Consider the following 27768-nt stretch of genomic DNA (forward strand, 5'->3'; position numbering starts at 1 on the left):
TCCAAAATCGTGGGATAATCATACGGGCAGCCGCCAGGCAAAATCGCAACATGTCCCTTTTTTGTGTTTTAATAGCTCCTGGGAGCATAGAAAGAAGAGCAACCTGGGGGGATTTTTCTACTTCACCTCCGCTCATCTTTTTGTACAGGTAGAACACTGAGTCCCAAAAGGGTTGCAGCTTAGTACAGCTCCACCATATGTGTAGCATTGTACCTGTATCTGTGCCACACCTCCAGCACACATCAGACACAGAGGGAAATATAGCATGTAATTTAGTCGGGTAATGGTACCACCTTGTGAGAATTTTATAACTTTTCTCTTGAGCGGCGCACGCCAAGGAAAGCTTGTGGGTCCACAGGTACGCTCTGCTCCAATCGTCCTCTGGAATATCCTCTCCCAGTTCCTCTCCCCACCTATAGACAAAGTGAGGTTTATCCACCCTATTTCTCTGGTTCAGCATTTTATAAATGAGTGAGATGCCATGTCCAGGTGATGAGCCCTGTAAAAATATTTTCTCAAAAGGAGTAGGGGGTGTCCTCATCCTTCTCTCCCTGTCCTGGTACGAGAGGAAAGATTTCAACTGCATATATTCCATCCAGGAAATCTTTCTCCCTGTGGCCTGCATGGAAGTATAAGTTGGTAGGGTGTGTCCCTGGAGCACGTGACAAAAACGAGTATCATCCGCCCGAGTAAATCCCCCGAATCTATGGGAGTGGAGTCCTGGGGGGAACTTCTTATTACCGTATACGGGGGTAAGTGGGCCCTGCTCCTGAGAGAGAGATCCCTTTTTTATCTCTCCATCCCACATCCCCATCGCTGTCCGCGTGAACTCCATTCCTTTCGCTATCTGGATCCTACTTTCTTTCTCTAACCATGGAAGTAAATGTAAGGGAGTTCCCAGCACATCCTGTTCAATCACCACCCATTGTTTCGAATTACCATGAAAATGCCAGTCCAGTAATCTCGTTAGGATAGCTGCCTTGTAATATAATTGAAAATTTGGGAGCCCCGCCCCCCCGTCACTTTTGTGTCTGGTCAGAGTTTTAATTCCTGTTCGGGGTCTCCTGTTCCCCCAGACAAACCCAGACAAGGCTGTCTGGATCTTGGAGAAGTAACTTAGCGGTAGCTGTATGGGTATTGTCTGAAACAGGAACAGGAACCTCGGTAACACATCCATTTTTATCGCGTTTATACGCCCAAACCACGTCAATCTCTTTTTGTCATATTTCTTTAAGTCCCTGATTGTCCTTTCTAATAAGGGGAAAAAATTGTGATGTACGATTTTTGCTGGATCCCTAGGTACCATAACTCCCAGATATTTTAAAACTGACAGTTGCCACTTAAAAGGGAAGTTTTGTGATACTCTCGCAAGGTCTTCTGCCGATAAAGTCACGTTCATGGCCTCTGATTTGGAAAAATTTACTTTGAAGTTGCTTAAGTTGCCAAACTCTTCGAACTCCTTGAGCAAGGACGGGAAGGATATGTGTGGTTGGGAAATGAACATGAGAAGGTCATCCGCGAATAGAGCCAGCTTACGGTTCTCCCCACCCGCCTCTATCCCGTGGATGCTTGTGTTGTTTCTCAGGGCGACCGCAAGGTGCTCCATGACTATGACGTATAAGAGGGGCGACAGTGGACATCCCTGTCTCGTTCCATTGTGGACCAGAAAGGATGATGATAGAAACCCATTTGTCCTCACTTTTGCTGAGGGTCTCGTATACAGGGACGCAATTCTGCCCAAAAATTTCTGACCCAAACCCACCTGTCTCAAGGCTGCCATCATAAAGCTCCAACTGACCCGGTCGAAGGCCTTCTCCGCGTCCACTGAAAGTAAACACATGGGGAGAGACTGAGCCCTCGACCGAGCCATCAGGAGGAACAATTTGTTGGTGTTGTCCCGTGCCTCCCGGCCTTTTACAAATCCCACCTGGTCCGTATGTATTATCCCAGGCAGGGACAGGGCAAGTCTGTTGGCAAGTGCTTTAGAGAAAAATTTCAAATCTAAATTAATCAGTGAGATGGGTCTGTAATTTGTAACCAGCAAGTGGTCCTTTCCCGGTTTGGGGATAACACATATGTGTGCTTCAAGAGACTGCGCTACCCACTGGGAGTTTTCAGATATGGAGTTAAATACTTTGGTCATGAACGGGGATAACTGAGTCTGAAAAATTTTATAGAACTTGGGGGTAAACCCGTCCGGACCTGGGCTTTTGCCTGAGGGAGAATCCCTGATAATAGATGCCACTTCTGTCTCTGTAAAGTCTGCTTCTAGGTTTTCAACCTCAGTATTGGGTATAGTCGGCAGGGCTGTTTTAAGTATGTAATCATTTATTTTAGTCTCCAAAGCTTCTTGTGGCATATCCCCAAATTTGCCCCTTATGTTGTAAAGGTCACTATAATATTTTTGAAACTGGTCCGCTATGTGGATTGGGTTCTGAGTCAAAAGGCCGTCCGATTTTTTGATCGTAGGGATGTGACTGGGGTCCCCCCTCGGATGTAATAACCTAGCTAGTGGTCTGCCACATTTGTCCGCATATTCATACATAAATCTTTTTAGTCTATTCCTGTGGCACTCGTATTGTCGGTCCAGAATGGATTTAAGTTCCTCTCTGTTTTTAACTAGCTCTGTCAGTGTCACCGGGGATAATGTCTGCTTATGGATCTTCTCTAGGTCTGAAATATTCTGAAGTAGAGACAGAATAGTTTGGGCTCTCTCCCTCTTAATCCTAGCCCCATGTTTGATCAGAATCCCTCTCAACACACACTTTAGTGTCTCCCATTGAACAGGTAGGGTAGTAGTGTCTCCTGAGTGTATCTCCAAGAATTCATCTATTGTGTTCTGCAGGTCTTTCAAGCATCCCTGGTCCCTCAGCAGACTATCATTCAACCGCCAAGACCACGGCCTCCCAGGCCCATCCGGCATAGTGAGGCTCAAAAATATGGGGGCATGATCTGACCAAGAGATACTGCCTATAGAGGCCTGTATCTGCCATGTCAGGGCCTTCTGACTTACAAGGAATAGGTCTATGCGGCTGTACGAAGAGTGAGCCGGGGAAAAATATGTGTAGTCACGGTCTACTGGGTGTAGTGTTCTCCATGCATCCACTAATCTGAGTTCCTGTATACAACGTTTAACCTTCGTTAGTTTCCTTATTGAGAGAAAGTTATGTCCCGACGTTGTGTCTACCTTAGGGTCCAAAGTGAAGTTTAAATCACCGCCCACGATCACGGTCCCTTCTGCGAATTCATCCAGTGATGACAGGAGAGAGGAGCAGGTCGTCGCCGGATCTCTATTCGGTAGATACCAATTGACAATGGTAAAGATGGATGAGTTAACATTAATTTTCAGGAATATAAATCTTCCCTCCGTGTCCACCCGTGTATCTAGAACTGTGTGCACTAGGGACTTATGGATGCCTATGGACACTCCCTTGGATTTTGACTCTGGGTTGGAACTGTGGACCCAGTTAGTGTAATATCTGTCTCTAAAGATGGGGAGGTGGCCCGTTTTAAAATGTGTTTCTTGGATCAATAGTATATGGACTCTTTTTTTGTGCATGTCAAAAAATATCTGGGAGCGTTTTTGCGGGACATTAAGTCCCCTCACATTTAGTGAACCCCAATTAATCTGCGTCATTCCAATGCGGAGGAACGGTGGGGACTCTAGGGATAGGTTCGGGGATTAGGGAGAGAGAGATGTGCAGGCAAGTAGGATAGGAAGAGCAGGGAAAGAGAAGAGGAAATAAAAGAGAAGAGGTAAGAAGGTCGAGAATACAAAAGAAACTACCAACAAAGCAGTAGAAACCAAAGGCAAGGAGGGCAGAGTGCCTCCCGCCTGCAAGGTCACAACAAGACCCTAACGTCGGGTCTAAAAAGACTAAAAGTAACTGTATAGGTATAAGAGAATACCAAACTGTCTAACCTAGGGATGGTGAGACTACGCCACTCCTTTATGGCGTGTTATCCCAATCAGGGAGGGAACTTTCTACAAAGGAGCCCCCTGCCCCGGACTAACAATAAGCAATTATTCAACTTAGTTTGTCAGCCAGAGCCCTATATAATGTGAGGACACAAGGTCTAGAGAGAATAATGTGCTATACACAGTACGGCGGTGCCCCCCGCCCCCTCTTCCAGGAAGGCGGGAGGGAAACCCCCCCCCCTCATAATCAGAAAGACTTAATCCCCCTGGCAAAAAAATTATAGCAAAACTGGGAGGTACATTCTATTGAGAAACAACCCAATGAATTTTTGTTTATAAACCAATAACTCCTTAAACATCAGACTGGTCTTCCTCTTCGAGGGCCACGCATCCGATCACCATCTGGGGCAGCACCCCATACCCCCATTGGAAACACCGGCCATTCCTCTATAGGCACCAACGGAATGTCCAGGGCTGCAGCAAACGATGGCATATCAGTCGGGTTCCTAAGAACATGCATTCTTCCCGCGTGTCGGACCTGCAGGCGGAAGGGAAATCCCCAGCTGTATTTATACTCATACGAACGGAGCATGTCCAGGAGAGGTTTCAGTGCTCTCCTTCTTTGTAAAGTGAAACGGGATAAGTCCTGCAGAATCTGGACTTGGCTCCCCTCGTATGCTGGTGAAACTCCACTGCGCAGCTTAAACAGGATGGCCTCTTTAAGGACATAACGGTGGACCCTACAAATCACATCTCGAGGTCTGTCATTCTGTGTAGGTCTAGGGCCAAGCGCTCTATGCACTCTGTCTAGCTCCAGGGGTTGGCTTGATGGTTCACCCAGGATCTCATTAAACATCACTTGGAGGGCTCTCTGGAGATCCTTAGGTTCAACAGACTCTGGTAATCCCCGGACCCTTAAATTGTTTCTCCGGCCCCTGTTTTCAGCATCGTCCATTGCTTCCACCATATATTGTATTTGGCGGGAGTGTTGATCCAAAATGGCCCCTTGTGCCTGAGTGGTGTCTTCTATATTCTGTATTTTAGCTGCCTGTATTTGGTTCTGAGTGTCCACTCTTTCCACCTCCCCCCTCAGGGCCGACATCTCTGTGCGGTATGCCTGTTCCAACCTTGCTATATATGTCTCCATATCTTCTCTGGTGGGCATAGAAGAGATGTGTGCCCGGATTTCATTAAGTTCTGTCAGCACTCCTGGTTCATGTGATCTTATTGTACTTGTGGCAGGCTCTAACTCTGCTTGCATTTCCATATCATACACACTTTGACTCAGGCTGTGTCTCACTGAAGATAGGAGATTTCCACTAGCAGGGCCCTGTTCCCCATTTGCAGCATTAACAGCCTCTGCTTGAGATTTCTTATTGTCCTCCTTCTGTGACAGGGGTAAGGGCACCTCTCCCCCCTCCTGAGGCCTCCCCACTGCAGGTCTGCAATCAGCAATGGTGGGGGTTGTACCCATGCTCCCTGCTCCAGGGATCCCCTGTACCTGAGACCTTGTATACTGGCTGTCTGGGGTTATCAGCTGCCTCTCCTCCGCTGCCCGGGTGCTTTCCTCCCTCTGTCTCTGCTGCTGCTGGGGCTTCCCCTGCCTCTCCATCTTGGGAGAAGTCTGCAGTGCTGTCCTCTGCTTCGGCCCGGTAAGGAAGCCTCTAATTCCCTTCTCCTCTGTCCGTGACGCTCCTCTGCTGGGCCCCTGGGTGCTCTCCCTTCTCCTCCGCTGCATATCCTTTTCTTCCAGGCTCTTGGGCTGGTTTAATTGTCAGTAATGTAGTCCGGTGGCAGGAGCTGAGACAAACACGTCCTCACTCCTCCATAGCCAGGACACGCCCCCGTAAAATATCCTCTAATTTTTAACATTTACATTCAGATTGTTGTCCCTTCCAATATCTGGGGTTAAATGAGGAAACCCCCTCGTACACAATTGCATAACTATGTTTTTATAAATGCAATTCTTTTGGCTGTCTTCATACAATAATTTTAAAGGGTTATTCCTCTCAGTAAAAGTTATCACCCATCCAAACAATAGGTGATAATTTTCTTATTAGTGGGTGGTAGACGGTCTGGACTGCGGAATATAACCAAACACTGTATTCAGCTGTCCAAGGCAGTGCCATAGAGAATGTATGGAGCAGTAACACACATGCATGGCCACTCTGTTCCATTCTAAGAATCGCTGCCATGAATGTATCTAGTTAGGGGGAGACCCCGGGTGAATCTGATGTCTGAAGGTCACAGCGCATCACTGCTTTCAGGTTCACTGTTGTTATTTAATAACATCTGCTTCCTGGTGATATTGTAGGGGTTAATCACCTTTTCCTGCCTGGCTGCAGGCTTTAGCTGTCAATCTCAGGTGTGGCTCTTTGATATCACTCCCCTTCTCTATTTAAGTCACGTGATCTGATCACATGATGCCTGTTATAGAAACTGAATCCTCATTTCTATGTGGCCACTTTGGAAGGAGCCTGCTCTGGAAGAAGTCTGTCATGTTGTGTGCAGCAGTGGTGTTTGCTGCACTGAAGCCACTTGGAGTGTCTTGTCCTTGCATGTTTATTTCCCCTGTTTGTATTCCTTCCTTTGTGTTTCTGTATTGTTAGTGGTGAGTCTAGTGAACTTGTCGGCCTGCTCATTAGGCAGGGTGAGTAGAGGGGCAGCTAAGGGAATAAGGTATCCTGCTCACGACAGGTTGAAAGAACCTGCATAGGGACATTAGGGCATTCAAGAGTTAGCTTGAGGTGAGTTCAGGAGGTACCCCCTCTCCCAGCGGCATGGACCTCTGTTGTATCGTGACCCTGTGTGTTGTAACATCTTCTGGGGGTTTACCAGCTACTAGGTAAACCCTACAAGTCATGTACATGACAATCACTAGGGCTCCTTGCAGTCAGAACCTCACTGATCTGAAAATGATTACCTATTCACTGGAACAGGGATGCATGTTAATAATTTGAATAACTTGTTAATGTTAATACATTTAACCACTATGCCATCTAATTTAATAATTAGAGGTTTTCATTACAAAAGTCTTAGGATGAGTCATCAATATCGGAGTGGTGGAGAGCTTATATCTGGCACCAATCCACCAATGTAGCTGTTAAAAACTTTGTATGTAAGCTGGGTATAGAGCAGAAAACCAATGCTTCGTCACACTGTTTAGTAGATGCTCAAGTACTGCAGATCAGCTCCTATTCTATTGAATGGAGCTGGCCAGTAGTGCCCGATAGCGGCCACCAATCAATGTGACGGAGCGGTGATGTTCTACGCCATACACCGTTTACATCCGATCCCTGCCAAAGCTAGTAATAGCTGATTGGCAGAGGTGCACCCAACACTAATAATAATAATCTTTATCTCTATAGCGCCATCATATTCCACAGCGTTTTACAATTCTGAGGTTCATATACAAACAAACATTCATAAGTAAAATTAAAGAAAATATGATAATTACAATGATCTATTAATGATCTTAACTGAGGATAGGTCATCAATATCAGTGTAGTGGGAAAGTACTTTAATACATAAAAATACATAAAAAATGTAATATGTTTGTAATACGTCTAGATTTTTATCTGCACTTCCGCAGACAAGTACATGACTTACAGTAACCCCTTCGTCTTTATTTACAGTATCTTCCCTCTGTCAGAATAAAGTTTCAAGTGTTTCCCAGTCTATAAGTTAACAGGGTATCCATACCCTGTGAACTTGTCCACATTTTCACCTTACACCCACAAACTTAAATGTTGTTTATTAGGATTTTATGTCATATACCAACACTAAGTAGCAAGTACAGGTGCATCTCAATGAATTAGAATATCAAAAAGTTAATTTATTTCAGTAATTCAATACAAAAAGGAAACAAATATATTATATAGAGTCATTACACACAAAGTGATCTATTTCAGGTGTTTATTTCTGTTAATGTTGATGATTATGGCTTACAGCCAATGAAACCCAAAAGTCATTATCTAAAGCCTGCTTTACACGAGACGATAGATTGTGCAATAGCACAATCGATCGTACCCGCCCCCGTCGTTTTTGCGTCACGGGCAATTAGTTGCTCATGGCGCACAAACTCGTTTAACCCCCGTCACACATACTTACCTTCCAGACAACCTCGCTGTGGGCGACGAACGTCCACTTCCTGGAGTTGGCGGGACGTTCAGCGTCACAGCGACGTCACACGGCAGGCGGCAAATAGAAGCGGAGGGGCGGAGATGAGCGGGATGTAAACATCCCGCCCACCTCCTTCCTTCCATTAAGCCGGCGGGTGCCGCGGGAGGCAGGTAAAGCTGCTGTTCATCGTTCCCGGGGTGTCACACGGAGCAATGTGTGATGCCACGGAAACGATGAACAACCGCCGCCATTTTAATTAAACAATTTTATAAAACCTAGCGACGAATACACGACTCATGATTTGCGGGCGATACTGCGTCGCTAGGAGATGTCACACGAAACCACGTCGTGCAGTATGCCGGATGAGCGTCACGAAAACCGTGACCCCAACAACATATCGCACAATCTATCGTCTCGTGTAAAGCCCGCTTAAGGAAATTAGAATAATTACCACAAAACACCTGCAAATGCTTCCTAAGCATTTAAAAGGGTCCCTTAGTCTTGTTCAGTAGCTACATAATCATGGGGAAGACTGCTGACTTGACAGATATCCACAAGACAGTCATTAACACACTCTTCAAGGAGGGTAAGCCACAAAAGGTCATTGCTAAAGAAGCTGGCTGTTCACAGAGTGCTGTATCCAAGTATATTAATGGAAAGTTGAGTGGAAGGAAAAAGTGTGGTAGAAAAAGGTGCACAAGCAACCAGGATAAACGCAGCCTTCATAGGATTGTTAAGAAAAGGCCATTCATAAATTTGGGGGAGATTCACAAGTAGTGGACTGCTGCTTGAGTCAGTGCTTCAAGAGCCTCCACACATAGACGTATCCAAAACATGGGCTAAAACTGTCGCATTCCTTGTGCCAAGCAACTCATGACCAATAGACAATGCCAGAAGCGTCTTATCTGGCTAGGGGCAAAAAGAACTGGACTGTTACTCAGTGGTCCAAGGTGTTGTTTTCAGATGAAAGTAAATTTGGAAATCACAGTCCCAAAGTCTGGAGGAAGAGTGGAAAGGCCACAATCCAAGCTGCTTGAGGTTTAGTGTGAAGTTTCCACAATCAGTGATGGTTTGGGGAGCTATGTCATCTGCTGGTGTAGGTCCACTGTGTTTTATCAAAACCAAAATCAGCGCAGCCGTCTACCAGGAAATTTTAGCGGACAAGGAGGAGGTCGGTACCATTTTCACCACTTACACACTCAAATACACAACCAGGTTGCAATCCCCAATGGGGACCTGGCTAGGGTAGGGTCTTAAGGCAGCCTCCAAACATGGGGGCACCACCCACTAGCGACAGGGACCTGGGGAAGGGGCCAACACGACAGTTAGGAAGTTCTCCAGGTGGAGAGGAAAGGAGCAGACGTGTCTTACCGGTGCTCCGGTGGGACACAGGGGTTGTTCTGCGGTTGCCAAAGCGTGAGCTTAAACGCTCCCTTGGAAACAGCGCCACGCAGGGTGCAGGACACTATGGAAGATCACACTTCAACTTGGTTTTCCAGAATCTGTCTGGACGGGGAGGTTTCAAGCTTCTCTGGCCACAAAGAGCCCAAAAGCACAATGCCAGAGAGGATCCGGGGCCTTGGACAGCACCAGACCCCATTGCGGAGCCGCAGTATCTGCAATTAAGGACAAGAGTACTACTCGAGACGACCGGGGTCCCCAAGTAGCTTTAAGCCACGGGGATCTGACATACAAGGCGCTAGGAGGAAGGACCCACCGAGCATCACAACGGACTGACCTCCAAAGGGATTCAGGTTCGACGGAGCCCATCAGAGTGAGTGACCAGTACTACCCGGGCGAGCGCATAAAGAGTGAGTAAAGACACCTGGAACTGCAGCATCTGACTCAGACTCTTATTACCGGCACTGCTGCCCTCGTGCCTCGGCGCCAAGGGCTATCACCATCACTACTCCCCTCATCATCCTCCCCAGGACCCGCTCCACCTGTGGGGAGCGACACCATCTCTGCTGCTATTACCATCCACCCCAAAGGACAGCAACAGCAGCGGCTGCTAATTCTTTGCCGCGTACCAGGTGGCATCACGACATTTCTACTACTACTACCCCCATCATCTTTCCTACTTATTGATGTACACCTCGGGGCAGGAAGCCGGGCAGGCCACCACGACATCTTGGATCATCACACCATCCTGGTGACGAGTAACTCAGGTACGAGACCCCGTGCCTAAATTCCCCCTACCCCCTGGGTGCTACACATACTATGCCTACTACAATTTAAGGTTCTTTCAATTCCTTTTTTGTGAGTTTTTTTCTTTTTAACATGTATTCATTTGGCTGATGCTAAGATTTAAAGGGAACCTGTCACCGGTTTTTCAGCATAAAAGCTGCGGACACCACCACTGGGCTCTTATATACAGCATTCTAATATGCTGTATATAAGAGCCCAGGCCGCTGTGTAGAACATAAAAAAACACACTTTATAATACTCATCTAACGGTCGTACTGCGGTGGATTTGAGTCGGATGGGCATCTCCGTTGTCCGGTGCTGGTGTTATGGACAAGATTATGAACTATTATGAGTATATAGAAGTATATATGAAGATATCCAAAAACCAAGATTTAAGATGCTGTTTCAGACTGTCTACCGTACCTAGTTCTGCATTTGGACATAAGACTCAGACAGTCTGGGCTATTCTTGTGACAAGTGAATGATGCTGACATTGCTTAATATAAATGAGGAACCAAGCACATTACAGTAAATTGTATATCACAGAATAAGCTGTTCTACTTTATCCAATAGGAGATGTGTTACGTATTCTTGGCACCTAGCCAATAATCCGTTTAAATATTTGTACAACTTCCAGAATAAATCAGTCTTACTTTCTATTCATATCTGAGTACGTCTCTAGTGTGAGTGAAAGAGAGTGGTATGCATGCTACCACGAGTGACTCATAATTTGGACAGCAGACAGTTTAAGAGGGATGCATGACTAGATTGCATCAAAGTAAATTTATGGCCAACATTAACAGTGGTGCCCACCGAACCTTAGGACGGAGCTCTGGATGGCGGACAGCCGTGCTGACACCTTCAGTCGAAAGGCAACTTCGCGACGAGGAATGGAGATGCGCACTCCATATGCAGGTGAGAACATTTGTATAATCTCACCTTGCAACCTCATGCGTGTACTTGCATTTCGAAGGGGGGGTTGGGCTGTCCCAGTCTAGACACCTAATGACCGCCATCTCGCATGAGATAAGCCGTCCTAAGAGATCCCACACCAAGGTGGTCAGGTTCACCTTAAGCTGTCTGTATAAATGTAATTCTAAATCACATGAAATGTAATGTGGTTTGAGGTTTTTTTCTGCTCTGGGAGAAAGCAGAAGTTCTAAGTTTCATTTTTGGAAAATGAGGAAGTTGTTATATACGCTGGTTATATATATATATATATATGGATATATATATATGGTTATATCTGCAGGTGAGATCAGCCACCTGGATGGTATATATAGTGTCCTTATTGTTATGTCATTGTGTTTACCTGTGTCTACCTGTTGAAATGTCTGTTTATTTGCAGCAGGTGGAGTACTTGCTGGCTGCCTGAAACAGGAAGTTCTGTTTTGTTCAGTTACGGCGGAAAAAGAAGAAGTGTCACGATAATGTAGTGAGAGCTGTCTTTTGAGAAAAAAAAACAAAACTGCAGCCTTACTTTGGAAAAGTTAACTGTTTATGTATACTGCTGTGTATACTGTGAGATACACTGGTGTGTGACAAGTCCGGTCGATAGTTGATGTTTGATAAGGCCTTGGACCTGATCTTCGGGAATAGAAGATTTGGAAGGGTTTTCTATGTACAGGTGCAGTGTTGTATAAAGTGGGGGAAAGAGCCCTGAGTGTTACCTGGTACGGTTTTCCTGCTAAGCAGTGAGTTGAACGTTGTATGCGTACTCATTGGTCTTGTTTTAGTGGATGTCAGTGTATTCTTACCTAGCATTGAATACATTGGGGAAAACCCTTGATTTTGGGCTTAATCATTGAGTATTGATATTCTGGACGGACTGTTCAAATAAGGTGTATATAGTGTGAACAGAGGTTACTAGTACTTGAAGTAAGATATAGTGAGGGTGAATTTAGTTTCTATCACCCACTTGACACTTCTTCCTGGTAGGACAACCCGTTTGTGTTGTGTTTTTGTGGACTGAGGTAGAAAATCTGTGTATTCTGTGGATGTGTATAGTCGCTGGTCCAGGAGAGGAAGTGCATTACGGCACAGACCAGACATCCAGGTTGACGTGTTAGTTTTAGGTTGTTTACCCTTTTGAATATGGGGTCTAATCAGTCCACACCTGTCAAGTTAACGGCAGATGAATTAGTAAGCGAGCAAAAAGGTAAAAAGTATGTTAAAAATATGAAGTCGCTCCTTCAGGGATCACTGCCAAGAGGAAGATTAGAGGAGCAAGAATGGAAAGATGTCTTGTTAAATAAGCGAGGGATTTTGAAAGATAAAGATCTCCTTATGGATGCTGAGGCATGGTATATAACGTCAAAAGATGTTAGAAAATTGGCATGGAAAATGGCACCTTAGGAAGTGGCCAAGCCCATTAGGAAGTAACGCCCCCTCCTTATAAGTCGTCCCCAGAGGGTTGGACTTGTGTAGTTTGTCCCCCTGCCCACCAAACGCCCTCCTTAGCCTCTCCAGACATCATTTCAGGTCGGGCCACACCTAGTTCCCTTTTCCAGACATCTTAACAAGTCCCAAGGCCACTGGCCTATTTGTTGCTGGAGCAACAGAAGCCACCGAGGGGGGGCAGGAGGATGACAATGATTTAACAATGATCCACCTCACCACCAAAACTGTCCCTAGTAGAGATAAACCACAGGTGCTGCCCTTATTTGAGGACGACAGCCCACACACGGCATCACACCATGATCACGATAGTCCCGGACAAGAACGCCCTAAATATGCGACATGGAAGCCTCAGGAGGCTGCGGTCCTTGTGAAGGAACACTGAGATATATACACCTATGAGTGACATGTCATCAATAATTGATGTTTGATAAGGCCCGAGAGCCTGGTGCTCAACGGAAATAGGATTTGAGAGGGGGATTTTAAAGGTACTGGTGCAGAGCAGTGAGTTGAACGTTGTATGCGTACTCACTGGCCCTGTTTTAGTGGATGTCAATGTATTCTTACCTAGAATTGAATACATTGGGGAAGACCCCTAAACTTTGGCCTTAATCAGAATTATTGAGTATTGGAGGTGTATGTATATCGTGAATTCTCTCCCTGACATAATATCTCATATATAGTTTTCCTGGAAGATGTTTGTATGTATAATGTACGCAGTTTTTGGTGTGGAACACCGTAGGGTTGAAATTGAAAGAAAAAAAAAAAGTGTTAGTTTCTATTTCAGTCCTGTGAATGAAGTTCTGTGAAGTGTACTTGTAAGTGACACACGTACAGTCAGGGCCAGAAATATTTGGACAGTGACACAAGTTTTGTTATTTTAGCTGTTAAAAAAAACATGTTCAGAAATACAATTATATATATAATATGGGCTGAAAGTGCACACTCCCAACTGCAATATGAGAGTTTTCACATCCAAATCGGAGAAAGGGTTTAGGAATCATAGCTCTGTAATGCATAGCCTCCTCTTTTTCAAGGGACCAAAAGTAATTGGACAAGGGACTCTAAGGGCTGCAATTAACTCTGAAGGCGTCTCCCTCGTTAACCTGTAATCAATGAAGTAGTTAAAAGGTCTGGGGTTGATTACAGGTGTGTGGTTTTGCATTTGGAAGCTGTTGCTGTGACCAGACAACATGCGGTCTAAGGAACTCTCAATTGAGGTGAAGCAGAACATCCTGAGGCTGAAAAAAAAGAAAAAATCCATCAGAGAGATAGCAGACATGCTTGGAGTAGCAAAATCAACAGTCGGGTACATTCTGAGAAAAAAGGAATTGACTGGTGAGCTTGGGAACTCAAAAAGGCCTGGGCGTCCACGGATGACAACAGTGGTGGATGATCGCTGCATACTTTCTTTGGTGAAGAAGAACCCGTTCACAACATCAACTGAAGTCCAGAACACTCTCAGTGAAGTAGGTGTATCTGTCTCTAAGTCAACAGTAAAGAGAAGACTCCATGAAAGTAAATACAAAGGGTTCACATCTAGATGCAAACCATTCATCAATTCCAAAAATAGACAGGCCAGAGTTAAATTTGCTGAAAAACACTTCATAAAGCCAGCTCAGTTCTGGAAAAGTATTCTATGGACAGATGAGACAAAGATCAACCTGTACCAGAATGATGGGAAGAAAAAAGTTTGGAGAAGAAAGGGAACGGCACATGATCCAAGGCACACCACATCCTCTGTAAAACATGGTGGAGGCAACGTGATGGCATGGGCATGCATGGCTTTCAATGGCACTGGGTCACTTGTGTTTATTGATGACATAACAGCAGACAAGAGTAGCCGGATGAATTCTGAAGTATACCGGGATATACTTTCAGCCCAGATTCAGCCAAATGCCGCAAAGTTGATCGGACGGTGCTTCATAGTACAGATGGACAATGACCCCAAGCCTACAGCCAAAGCTACCCAGGAGTTCATGAGTGCAAAAAAGTGGAACATTCTGCAATGGCCAAGTCAATCACCAGATCTTAACCCAATTGAGCATGCATTTCAATTGCTCAAATCCAGACTTAAGACGGAAAGACCCTCAAACAAGCAAGACCTGAAGGCTGCGGCTGTAAAGGCCTGGCAAAGCATTAAGAAGGAGGAAACCCAGCATTTGGTGATGTCCATGGGTTCCAGACTTAAGGCAGTGATTGCCTCCAAAGGATTCGCAACAAAATATTGAAAATACAAATATTTTGTTTGGGTTCGGTTTATTTGTCCAATTACTTTTGACCTCCTAAAATGTGGAGTGTTTGTAAAGAAATGTGTACAATTCCTACAATTTCTATCAGATATTTTTGTTCAAACCTTCAAATTAAACGTTACAATCTGCACTTGAATTCTGTTGTAGAGGTTTCATTTCAAATCCAATGTGGTGGCATGCAGAGCCCAACTCGCGAAAATTGTGTCACTGTCCAAATATTTCTGGACCTAACTGTATGTTGAAAAGGAGAATTCTCCCAAGGGGGGAGGTTAGATGAGAATTGATTGAAGGTACAGGATGTTATATTGAATCATTGAATGTCAATATAGTGAAAGTGTTGAGATGATTAGAAGAGATGTAATTCTGAATCTAGTAACTACACTATGTGTATTTTACCTGTCTGTGAAAATAAGATGCTATAAGCTGATATATAGGGTGGACTTGTGTGCTGTCTGTGGAGCACTGTGTCCACGTAAGCCCACCCCATTATTTCCTGTCCTGAATGTAGATTTCTTTCTGTCACTCTGTGTTTTGCCCAGCCTTGGGTGGGGTATGGTATGGGGATATGATTGCAGGGGCTGACAGGAGATGAGGGCGAGTACAGGGTCCCTAGTTACAGGGTCAGCCCAGGGGTCCCTATATAATCCATATTCCCAGTGACAGATTGAATACCTCCTGAATGTAGATGGCACAACCCAGGCCTCTTCAGACGCCATTTTTGGCCAACACCTACTTCCTCTTTTAGCGGCTGTTTCTTATCGGTAATTATCTTTAGCGGACCTTTTAACTCATACACTACATAGTTCATCTTTTGACGCCATTTTAGTCCAGCCGACACCCAGTTCCCCATTTTTGTTTCAGCAGCCAAAGCCACTGCTCTGTTTATTGCTGATGCAGCAGAGGCTGCAGGGGGGGGACATAGGGACCTGAAACACACACTCCGTTTTTGGTCATATATGCAGTTGTGCCCCATTGTGTTCCCACTAATGAACCTTAGCAGAGGTTATTGCTGATAGTCCTGTGGAAACCTTTTCCCTTCACTTTTGCATGTTTGTTTTTGCTGTATCTAGTATACAATTTAGTAGACCATATAGACTGCTCACTATTAGTCCTGGTGGACAGTGAATATTTTTCTGCCTATGGCAGTTGCTGCTTAGCCTAGTTTGAGATATTTTCACTTGTATGTTATCCTGCCTGGTATCTTGCACAAGAGTTCCCTGATAGAGAGGGTGGAGGATCACGTGGTCCCAAGGGGACATTGATCATCAGGAGTTGGCATATATTAGGGTTTTCGTTGGCAGCACCCAGTAATCCTTTGTGTCTTAGTTTGCAGGGTCTGACAGGAGAGAGGGATACACTGGAGGCCTGACCCTGACCACCACCAGGTCTACCATCGGGATGAGGGAGAGTGCAGGGCCCCCAGTTACAGGGTCAGCACAGGAGAGGTAGAGTAGATACGCTCCACTGCTTTTTCCTAGTTGTGTATATGTAGTCAGGGGGTGCTGCTTGGTAGTTTCCAAACCCTCTTGTGCTCTTTTCTCTTTCCCCGGGGTTTTAGGGGATCTTAGTTTTTAGAATTTCAGTGTTCTGCTGGCCCAAAGTTACATCCATTGCCCTTTCTTACAAACCTGGGTATAGTCCTTTGTATCAGGTCTCCGAGAGCCCACATGCAAACTGCAGCTGGTAAGGACCAAGACATCCTCCTACAAGTGGCAAGATGTCTGGAGATGAATCTAACAGCTTACAAGATCACCCCACATACAGATGTACTACAGTCACAGTCACCTGAGTTACAGTCACAGTCACCTGAAGAGTATCGTCACGTCATCTCCAGCCCAGAAGTCATTCTACCTGTTTGCCATGGAGGAAGACAGCAGCCCTTTGAATACTACTCAGCCAGATTGAACACCTACCTAAAGCACCAGTTGAAGATCAGTACCCGTATGACATCACTGCTCCCTGACAAAGTCACCATCTCCCGGTGTGCGGTCCTTAATCCTGCTAAACTTCTCCCTCTTCCAAGGGGGGAGTGTCCCACCTCTGACACCTTGGTGGAAGAGGTAGTCGACTCTGGCATAGCTGAGGGAACTCTGGATTCAATACAGTGATGGATACACCTTTGGACCCTGACTTAACCCCTTTGTGGATGGATCAAGATGTGCATCAAGAAGACGGCTCCACATGGGTATGGTGCTGGTAGCAGAAGACGCTGTGCTGATAAAGCAGTCGCTACCCGCATGCCTGTCTGTGAAGAAGCAGATGTATGTGCTCTCGCTGAAGCCTGCAAGATGGCAGCCAGCATCTACTCTGTATGGAAGACAAGAGATGTGATCACTGCCAATGGAACTGTACGCCGCCATGAGGCCATAGAAGAATGGATGGAAGCTTTGCTATTGCCAGACAGAGTCGCGGTGAGCAGGGTTGAGGCCTACATTGGAGGAGTCAAGGGAAGCAGTGAGAAGTGCCCTCACTGACAGAACATCCAAAAAAGCCCCAAGACCACTTACCAAAGAAACAGTCAGTCAATCTGTGCTTTTTGAATAACCCCGATGTGAAGAAGAAAGTAAAGATGGAAAGTCTTGAGAAAACATTGTCCTGACCCTACAAGAGCAAGTCTCAGAAGAAGAAGAGGACTGAGATAGGGTGCAGCTGTGGGCTCCCGGAGACCATAGAAAGTGGCTAGTGACCTGCTTTCACTGCCAGCCAAAGAAATATGGCAGGCCTTAGACACAGAACTGACTCTACACACCCCATACCAGCCACAGAACAGAGGGAAGGTTGGGAGGATGGGGCAGTGTAGAAAGCAAGGGCATGAGAGTCTTCCCCTTGAATTGTTCAGTGTCAGACACAACCCAGCAGGGACCACTAGGTTGAGACCCTATGAAATCCTGTTTAGAAGTACCCCAGATACTTCAACTAAGCTTGTTGTTTGTTTAACTAAACATTTGCCTAATATACGTTTTTGAGTTTTCTCCTCCAGATCCATCCAGATCTAGATTTTTCTCTCTTCTTTTTTTCTCTCTCCTCTTTTCCTCTCTTTCTCTCTCTTCCTCTCTCCTCAATCTTTCTCTCTCTCTCTTCCTCTCTCTTCTCTCACTTTTTTCTTTCGGACGAAGATCCATGCATTCCACAACAAAGAGATGTTGGACCTGAGACCAGGAGATGGCTGTCTTCCCTCTTCTACCCGATACTTTGTGCCAGGATGATGATATCTAAGCATGTGGACCAGAAGATGACTGTGCATCCCACCTTTGATGGTGTCCCACCATTACCGCCTGAGGACTGAGGAGCATGAGACTCTGAGTGAAACCAACCCTGATAAATATTAGCCAATTAGAGGACTACTGCCATGTTCCCCCTTCCTGAATAACGTGTGCCAGTGGAACATAGCCATGAGGACAGTCTAGAGAATACGGTCAGGGTCTGGCTTCTTATGCATAGTCTGTTGGGTGGGGAGATTCATCCACAAGGGATGAGTTATCTCGTATGTGAGTGAGGTAACCATCGGCATTAGGACAGATCAATAGACCTGGGAAAGTAAGGAAAAACTTTTGGCTGTCTCCAAAGGAGGGACTGTTATGGAGAAGATTATGAACTATTATGAGTATATAGGAGTATATATGAAGATATCCAAAAACCAAGATTTAAGATGCTGTTTCAGACTGTCTACCGTACCTAGTTCTGCATTTGGACATAAGACTCAGACAGTCTGGGCTATTCTTGTGACAAGTGAATCATGCTGACATTGCTTAATATAAATGAGGAACCAAGCACATTACAGTAAATTGTATATCACAGAATAAGCTGTTCTACTTTATCCAATAGGAGACGTGTTACGTATTCTTGGCACCTAGCCAATAAGTCCGTTTAAATATTTGTACAACTTCCGGAATAAATCAGTGTTACTTTCTATTCATATCTGAGTACGTCACTAGTGTGAGTGAAAGAGAGTGGTATGCATGCTACCATGAGTGACTCATAATTTGGACTGCAGACAGTTTAAGAGGGATGCATGACTAGATTGCATCAAAGTAAATTTATGACCAACATTAACACTGGCGCCGCCTCTTTAGGCCATCTTCGTCCTCCTTCTTCTGTAGCCGGGGTGCATGACGCGTCTACTTTATCCACACTCGCCGGCATTGAGAGCCTGCGCGGGACCGGCGAGTGTGTATGACGTAGCATGCGTCATACACACAGGCTTCAGAAGGAGGATGAAGATGGCCTAAACAGGAGGCACAGGCACCGGACAACGGAGACGTCCATGTTGCCCAACTCCACTGCAGCGCGACCATTAGGTGAGTATTATAAAGTGTTTTTTATGTTCAACACAGCGGCCTGGGCTCTTATATTCTGCATGTTAGAATACTGTAAATTAGAGCCACTGGTGGCAGCTTATATGCCGAAAAAACGGTGACAGGTTCCCTTTAAAGTATGTGCACACTTTGAGTTTTTGCTGTGTTTTCCCCACTTTTTTGTTGCTAAAAGCACAGTGTTTTACAATAACAGCAAAGTGAAAGCGATATCTGGAATCTCAGGCACACGGTGCTTATTTTTTAATTGCTGATTTGAACTGATTTATGTCTGCAGAATGTCTTATAGTTTCATACTTTTTTAAGATTGAAAGTATCATCGAGTTCAGCGTTTTCCACCCATGCCAAAGTGTAGGAAAAAGAAGCATCAAAAACATACTAAAAAATATGTATAGTTTTTGCCGCATTTTTCATGCCAATGGACACATTTTTGGTGCAGAAATGTCTGCAGGAAATACTTAACGAGTGCATATACCCAAAGATTATAAGCACATATTCAAGATTTGCAGCAGAATCATTTGCTGCAAGTCCTGATGTGTTGGGAGAAAAAAAAACAGAGTAAAATACACATTTTTGCTTTTTTTTAGCCATAAATGTTTGTTGCATAAGTTTCCATACACATTTTTCATGGATGAAAAACATTGCAAAAACACTGCAAGTATTGACATGCTGCAGATTTAAATCTGCTGCAAGTCTGCAAGAAAAAAAAAAGCAATGTATGTATTAACTTTGCTGGGACAGTAAAATGCTCAGCATTTTCCGCACCAAATTTGTGCAGAAAAAACCTCAGACCGAAACAGCCAAAGGGCTGAAAACAGTGGCCCATGGACCGCACCATGCCCTCCGCTGCATGCTGCCATATGCTGTCACCCTTATTTGCATCCTTGGAATGCAGTAGTGACGAATTGGTGGAGGACGAAGCCGGCAACCCCCTCTTCAACCAATCACCGTGTGTGACAGAGACAGCAGACATGATGATGTCACTTCATCGCATCTACTGTGTGACGTCAGTGCACCGAGGCCTGGAACAGAGTGTTGAGGGAGCAGGAGTGAGGTGAGTGAGTGGTGGTTTTGTTTTCTTTTATGTGTGAGCTACTGAATTTAGCATGTTCTTCTGTCAACCCTACTGTCTTGTCAATTAAGTAATTCATGTTATTATTTAAGTTGTGCTGCTGTGATACCATAATTTCCCACGGGATCAATAAAGTGTATCGTATCATATCGTATCGGTGCAATAATTTGGTGTACAAATTTCAGCACCATATCTGCATCTGTTGTAAAAAAAAATGCGGTTTCCTGAAAGGGTATGCAGGCCTCACTGAACGGAATAAATTCACCTGAGGTGAGGTCACTGAGTTCAATGAGGTCAGATTACCTGCAATCACAGGTGGGGTATCATGGGAACCTCCAGCTGTGACCGCAGATAAACTGAGTGATGTCACCACTCACAGCTGTGTCTCAGTCAGTCTGTGCCTGAAACCACAGTGGGCAGTTATGTTTTCTAATATGCCCGCGCGCTGTGACTTCAGTATGTAGCAGAGTCGGAATTGTTATGGGACCTCGTGTAGCTTACATTGGAACTTGGTATTTGGGGGTTAATACATTTGGGAAAGACGGTGGTTATTTTTGTATTCTATTTAAAATAATGGATTGTTTCAGTGTTTGTCTTAATTTCTTTTCCCTTACAGTATTAGTAATGGGGTCGGGGTCTCACAGACGCCTTCCATTACTAATCTAGGGCTTAGTAGCATCTGTGATCTTTGACAAATCTTAGCTGTCATTAACCCCTTATATTACCACGATTGCCACCACTCCAAGGATGAGCTGGGTAAAGTGCCGTAATAGTCACATCGAATGGATGCGACAAGTCTTGGCGGCTGCAGGCTGCTATTTTTAGGTTGGGGGGACCCAATAACCAAGGACCTCCCCAGCCTGAAAATACCAGCCCCCAGTTGTCGGGTTTATCATAGCTGGGTATCAATATTGTGGGGAACTGAACGTAATTTTTTCAAATGATTTATTTATTTATTTTTTAAATAAAGAATGGCGCATAGGGTCCCTCTTAGTTTGATACAGCCAAGATAAGCACACGGCTGGGGGCTGCAGCCTGTAGCCATCTGCATTATCTGCACTGGGTATCACAATATCGGGATACCCTATGCCAATCTACACCAGTACAGGAATTCAGACAGTGTGTGTGATTCCAACCAATCACAGACGTTGTCACACAGGGAGGGGGCACAGTCTGACTGCAACCACAGTCGCCGGGACTGATGGTGGATGGTGGAAGCAGTGAATATGTATGAGGGTTAATGACTGGACCCAGAAGTAGTGTTACAGCCATGCGGCATACTTGGTAAGTATAACTGTCCTGCTCTAGTTCTCCTACCTCTTTCTACCACCATTTTACAGCACAACGTTTGGGCCCCCATAGACTTATATGGGGTTTGGCGTTCGGGCAGATGTTCGAGTTCAAGACCGGGCTTCACCCATCTCTACAGCCCACTTCAGAACTCTCAAATGCTTTATTTCCATCCATTTCTGCGTGCTTCTTAACCCCTTTGCGACCAAAGATATACTGGTATGTCCAAAATCATGTCGGTGTAATCACCGCTGGCTGCGGCGGTGACCCGGCAGTGATCCCTCAACATGTCTGCTGATTTAAACAGCCGACATGTGCGGCTAACAGGTGCGGGTGGATCCTTGATCCACCTGCATCTGTTAACCCCATTGATCATGCTATCAAATTGGGACAGCGCGATTTAAATGGCTGCAGCAGGGAACACGCCGTTCCCCGCTGCCATCAGATACCCCATGACGCAATCATGGGAGCCGATGGTTGCCATTGTAGCGATGGGTCATGTGAGGACTCCTGTCAAAGCTGACAGGAATGCTGCATTTCTCCTGATCAGAGCTGTTGAGCTCTGATCAACAGAAATGAACAAGCAATCAGACTGCTGATCTTTATAGTCCCCTCGGGAGACTAGTAAAACAAAAAAAACAAACAAAAAAAAAACAAAAAAAAGTTCAAATCACATCCAGACAATCAAAACAGCGCATCTGCGCAAAAATGGTCCCCTAAAATTGTCAGCTCGAGCCACAAAAACTAAGCCATTATTGAGCCCAATATGCTGAAAAATGAGAAAGCTACAGGTCACTGAAAATGGCGCAAAAAGAGGGCCACTTTTTTTGGACAAACGTCTGAATTTTTGTTCATCCCTTAGATAAAAGTAAACCTTTACATGTTTGATATATACAAATTCGTCAACACTTTTAGTTCTCATGTCCTTAGACAATTCTCTTCTCCTCTTTCTTCTTCATGATGTGGCACACACAGACATACAATGCACAGATTAAGTCACCTTCACCCTTTTTTAACTTTAGGTGTGATTTTCATATTGCCCACACCTGTTAGTTGCCACAGATGAGTTTAAACAAGCATTACATACTTGAAACAAAGTTGTTTACCAATAATTTTGGAAAGGTGTCAAGAATTTGTCCAGCCCATTTTTGAGGTTTTGTGTGAAATGATGTCCAATTTGCTTTTTTCCCCCATTTTTTTGTGTTGTTCCAATATACACAAAGGAAATAAACATGTCTTTAACAAAACGTGTAATGGCAATAAATTTCTTGGAGAATTACTTCACTTTCGGCGATGACCATAGCCCCCATCCATCTTCTCAACACTCTGACCAGCTTCCCTGTCCCTGCTAAAGAAAAGTATCTAAACATCTTGATGCTGCCACTGCCATGTTTGATGGAGGGTTACAATGGATCAGCACAACATTAAACTGTTGGAATAACTGGATATAGTTAATCTGACTTTATTCATTGCACTGGCTTATATTAGATACAGATACAGTCATATGAAAAAGTTTGGGCACCCCTATTAATGTTAACCTTTTTTCTTTATAACAATTTGGGTTTTTGCAACAGCTATTTCAGTTTCATATATCTAATAACTGATGGACTGAGTAATATTTCTGGATTGAAATGAGGTTTATTGTACTAACAGAAAATGTGCAATCCGCATTTAAACAAAATTTGACCGGTGCAAAAGTATGGACACCTCAACATAAAAGTGACATTAATATTTTGTAGATCCTCCTTTTGCAAAAATAACAGCCTCTAGTCGCTTCCTGTAGCTTTTAATGAGTTCCTGGATCCTGGATGAAGGTATATTTCACCTTTCCTGTTTACAAAACAATTCCAGTTCAGTTAAGTTTGATGGTCGCCGAGCATGGACAGCATGCTTCAAATCATCCCACAGATGTTCAATGATATTCAGGTCTGGGGACTGGGATGGCCATTCTAGAACATTGTAATTGTTCCTCTGCATGAATGCCTGAGTAGATTTGGAGCGGTGTTTTGGATCATTGTCTTGCTGAAATATCCATCCCCTGTGTAACTTCAACTTCGTCACTGATTCTTGCACATTATTGTCAAGAATCTGCTGATACTGAGTTGAATCCATGCGACCCTCAACTTTAACAAGATTTCCGGTGCCGGCATTGGCCACACAGCCCCAAAGCATGATGGAACCTCCACCAAATTTTACTGGGGGTAGCAAGTGATTTTCTTGGAATGTCGTGTTTTTTTGCCTCCATGCATAACACCTTTTTGTATGACCAAACAACTCAAACTTTGTTTCATCAGTCCACAGGACCTTCTTCCAAAATGTAACTGGCTTGTCCAAGTGCTTTTGCATACCTCAGGCAACTCTGTTTGTGGCGTGCTTGCAGAAGCGGCTTCTTTCGCATCACTCTCCCATACAGCTTCTCCTTGTGCAACGTACACTGTATTTTTGACGATGCACATTGACACCATCTGCAGCAAGATGATGCTGCAGGTCTTTGGAGGTGGTCTGTGGATTGTCCTTGACTGTTCTCACCATTCTTCTTCTCTGCCTTTCTGATACTTTTCTTGGCCTGCCACTTCTGGGCTTAACAAGAACTGTACCTGTGTTCTTCCATTTCCTTACTATGTTCCTCACAGTGGAAACTGACAGTTTAAATCTCTGAGACAACTTTTTGTATCCTTCCCCTGAACAACTATGTTGAATAATCTTTGTTTTCAGATCATTTGAGAGTCGTTGTGAGAAGCCCATGATGCCACTCTTCATAGGAGATTCAAATAGGAGATCAACTTGCAAGTGGACATCTTAAATACCTTTTCTCATGATTGGATACACCTGCCTATGAAGTTCAAAGCTCAATGAGGTTACAAAACCAATTTAGTGCTTTAGTAAGTCAGTAAAAAGTAGTTAGGAGTGTTCAAATCAAGAAATTGATAAGGATGCCCATACTTTTGCACTGGTCACATTTTGTTTAAATGCGGATTGCACATTTTCTGTTAGTACAATAAACCTCATTTCAATCCAGAAATATTACTCAGTCCATCAGTTATTAGATATATGAAACTGAAATAGCTGTTGCAAAAACCCAAATTGTTATAAAGAAAAAAGGTTAACATTAATAGGGGTGCCCAAACTTTTTCATATGACTGTACATATATCTGGTCTGTTCTAACTTATACTTGGCATTGGCTCATACTAATATATCATGTTCACCATCTCAATCTTATATATTATTTATCTAATAGCCCATAAACCTTGTCTAGCTTATATTACACTTTGTCATTCATAATTTTGTGATTACTTGCATTTGCCGCCTGCAAGTTTTTGTGTTGTGGTAATCTGTTAAGGCTGCTTTACACGGTACAATTTATCGTGCGATCGCACCCGCCCCCATCATTTGTGCGGCATGGGCAATTTCTTGCCCGTGTCGCACAATGCTGTAACCCTCAGTCACACGTACTTACCTTCCAAACGACATCGCTGTGGGCGGCGAACATCCACTTCCTGAAGGGGGAGGGACGTTCGGCGTCACATCGACGTCACACAGCGGCCGGCCAATTGAAGCGGAGGGGCGAAGATGAGCAGGACGTAAACATCCCGCCCACCTCCTTCCGCATTGGTGGCGGGCGCAGGTAAGATGCAGTTCATCGTTCCCGGGGTGTCACACAGAGCGATGTGTGCTGCCTCGGGAACAATGAACAAGCGGAGGTTCGATTTTTAGAAAATGAGCGACGTGTCAACGATGAACGAGAAGGTGAATATTTCTGCTCATTCATAGCTGTCACACGCTATGATATCACTAACGATGCCGGATGTGCGTCACTTACGACGTGACCTCGCCGACATCTCGTTAGATATATCGTAGCGTGTAAAGCCCGCTTTAGTTTCCTACTTGTTAATCTCTATGAGTTTTTCCTCTATTTTCAATAAAACTTTACTTTTTTTCATTTTGGTTCATGGTGTATAATTTTTCTGTAGGCTTCTCTTCTCTGTTAAGGTTCACGCACAGTACTGTGGTGGAGCAAGGGACAGTTCACCTTGCTGAACTGTACTCCAACAGTACATGTTAATGGCATGTGGAAAATTTCGTAGAAACTACTGTTGACCCCTCAAAAAACATTGCAACCTAGGCCATGCAAAAATATAAGGTAGGGACATATGAAGAAAATTATGACATTGCTATGTAGAGGAAAACTAGAGGATTCATTTTAGGGTGTAGATTATTTATTGGCACTAGCTACTTTAAGAACGGAATATGAAAATAATAAAAAACAAACAAATATTTTTTCCTGTTTCTGTCCATTTTTTGCCTTTATAAAGTGCACATTAAATGTTTTTACTGTGTGTCAATTCCAAAATCAGTCCTGATTACAAAAGTTAAATGAAGCCAGCATTAACAGTCCATTAGCCTTAAAATGCCCTTAGAAAGCTACACATGGTGATATTTTTTAATCATTCCATGTTGTAATAGTTACAATTCATTTTCTCCACAGCTCAGAATGACAATGAACAAAATGGAAGAGTTGGAAATTAAAAACAGTTACTTACAAAAGAGACTAGAGAAGAAGAAGAGTGTGACAAGTCCTTACACGCATCCCAATACAACCTTCTTCCTCAGCAAAAACCTACTGTAGACAGATCTTCAACACATTTATAAATGTAAAAGAAGCACATGTAAAAACAAGAAACTTTACATTTTACCCCTTATCTGTGTTCTTAAGAAAAGAGGGTTGTTTTTTTCATTCATTACTAGTGTAGAGCTTGATACCTAGGCTGCCGGTTAGGTAGCTGGCTGGTTACCTAGATAAAAAGCTAAAAAAAAATGGCATGCTCAGGCTCCATGCTTTACAGCCTGCTTGCGGTAAATTGAAGCTGGCCGAATTGCTGAATCCAACTAGCCTCAATGGCCCTGTCTTTCACCGATGATGCAGAGACCAAGATATCTGTAATAGCAGCCGAGCAGAGAGCTCAGTTTGGACAATCATATTGCTGGTCGGAACTGTCAAACTTCAGGAGCAGACAACCCCCGGCAAAGCAGTGAGCCAGGGACCGGGAGCTGTGTGCTCGTGAAGCTACATTATGAGACAACTTCTTTAAAGCTGGATATTGTTATCAACTCACTTCTTAATAAACACAGAAAATTGTTCCCACAATTTTCCATCAGACTACATACTTTGTACTTGAAATTTATTCCTTTTGTTGCATGTATTGTTTTTTCCTTTTCATTTGAAATAACATTTACATATTAAAAATCAAAGCTGATCAATATTATTACACAAAAATAACTCTAAAAGGGCTGTGCCCTACTACATATACACCACTTACTAGCAGGACATGAAAACAGCCTATAATCCCATTCACTAAATTAATTATTTACATATACTAATTTCAAAGAGGTACTAGGTTAAAAAAAACATATTTGCCAATACTGGGGTTGCAATAGGAGGAAGACCTGAGAAGACACAAACTTCAAGGCTTGACTTTAGCAGAACAGACTTCAAGGGCCTAAAGGCAAGGGTAGAATTCCATGGAGCATAATTCTTAAGCACAAAACGGCACATGAGTGGTGAAAAATCTTCCGAAAGGACTATCAATACCTAAAAGAATAAACATGGGAAAGACCTAAAGAAACCAGGATAGGAGACCAAAAATAACGCCACCTACTAAAAAAACTAAAAGGAAACGTATAAGTGGAAGATCGGGATTATACCTAGGGAAGAATACATGGCAGTTTGCAGACTCTGCAAGACAAGCGTTAAAGGAGCTAAGACTGAATATGAATTGAGGCTTGCAAAAGAGGCCAAGAGTAAGGTAAAAGGATTTGGGGGATATGTTAGAGTAAAAGAAAAGTGAAGGAGACCATGGGAGCCCTGCGGAATGAAAAAGGTGAAATCGTCAACAAGGGGGAACAGCAGGTGGAGCTACTTAATTCGTATTTGATATCTGTCTTCTCTTAAAAAACCAATGCAAGCATCAACATTAGTTATGATAAAATTGACTGTCAGGAGAAATTCAAGTTGACAATAAGCAAAGGATAGATAGGAGAACACTTAGCCAAGTTAAAGGAAACCAAGTCCTGAAAGAGATAGAAGAGGAACAATAGTACCACTTGCCATAATCTTCAATAAGTCATGGGAAAAAGAGTGGTCCCTCTAGATTGGAAAAGGGCAAATGTGGTCCCTTTCAACAAAAAGGGGAAAAAGGAGGATGCAGGAAATTACA

At 44.0% G+C, this 27768-nt stretch overlaps 1 protein-coding gene across 1 annotated transcript in view; it reads left to right on the forward strand.

The window, feature by feature from the left end:
- The window catches only part of LOC142243930 (leucine-rich repeat flightless-interacting protein 2-like), a 63821-nt gene extending 37121 nt beyond the window's left edge, over window positions 1-26700 (forward strand). Inside the window, exon 8 of the mRNA XM_075316123.1 lies at window positions 26040-26700. The gene's annotated coding sequence lies outside the window, so the exon portion shown is untranslated. The remainder of the gene's footprint in view (window positions 1-26039) is intronic.
- Window positions 26701-27768: the final 1068 nt, after the last annotated feature.

Source organism: Anomaloglossus baeobatrachus, chromosome 6, assembly GCF_048569485.1.
Source record: "Anomaloglossus baeobatrachus isolate aAnoBae1 chromosome 6, aAnoBae1.hap1, whole genome shotgun sequence".
Classification (NCBI taxonomy): Eukaryota; Metazoa; Chordata; class Amphibia; order Anura; family Aromobatidae; genus Anomaloglossus; species Anomaloglossus baeobatrachus.